Source organism: Myotis yumanensis, unplaced genomic scaffold, assembly GCF_028538775.1.
Source record: "Myotis yumanensis isolate MYYU_CA2020_CCGP unplaced genomic scaffold, mMyoYum1.0.hap1 SCAF_19, whole genome shotgun sequence".
NCBI lineage: Eukaryota > Metazoa > Chordata > Mammalia > Chiroptera > Vespertilionidae > Myotis > Myotis yumanensis.
Window position 1 is genome coordinate 21,840,779 of NW_027223770.1, and position 1,029 is coordinate 21,841,807.

The following is a 1,029-nucleotide window of genomic DNA, read 5'->3' on the forward strand; positions in this document are numbered from 1 at the left end:
CTCAGGAGTTAGCTGCACTTGGGATTCGGATTCGGACAATCTGCGTTAGAATCCCGGTGTTGCTCCTTCCTGGTTGAGTGACCCTAGGCAAATGACATTGCTCCCTAAGCCTCGATCTTTGTAATATGTAATTCAAGGACGATTTTTTCATTCATTCAAGTACGTGTGAAATACCTACTATGCGCCAAGACGCTATACCAGGCTTTGGGAATCTAACGGAAAGAAAACCAGACATAATTCCTGCCTCATTAAACTTACTGTGGAAGGAGAAAGGCAATAAGTAAACGCACCAATACTCCCCTACCTCAAAATGGGAGGCTTAATTAAGGAAACGGACACCCTGTCCTGACTTTAAAAAAATGTATATGTCTATATTTGTTATCTATTTCTGTACAAACAACAGTAAACTTATATGACAATATCTGGCAATTGAGAGTTCCTAATTAAATGCCTAGTAATGTAATTTATTAATGTTGGTGTGCAGAATAAGATCTTATAAAATGAGAAAACTCACGTGTGCCTTTAACGCCTACTAAACATCAGGCATTACATAAAGGGTGAAGAATCTTTTTGGGAAATGTGTTTTTCTCATGAATGGTGCAATCGATCCCTGAAGACTTGGGGTTTTCTCTGCGTTTGCGGGTCAGCTGGCGGGGATATTTGAACCAAGCGCCAGGTCACACTAGACTAGGCAGTAAGGTATTTATTCCCAGTCATTTAGACCTTCTCCAGATGGCGCCAAACCCTTAACTAAATCATCACACTCTCTCCCGGGCTTCCGATAATGGCCCCACTTCCTGTCCAAGGACCCCATTCTGTCCGAAGTGGGACGGAACACATGCCGTGTTAGGGAGGTGGTTGTTTTTCTCAAGAGAACTTTCACAGGTGTATAAAAATAACATGATTTGCGTGTATTTAGAGATTTTCCCCGTCACCTGAGGCTCACATTTCCCTTTCAGGCGGCAAGACAGCGAGGTTTTTGATCAGGCGCGCGCCGCGGACAGCCTCTACCTCCAGGGGTCTTAGGCG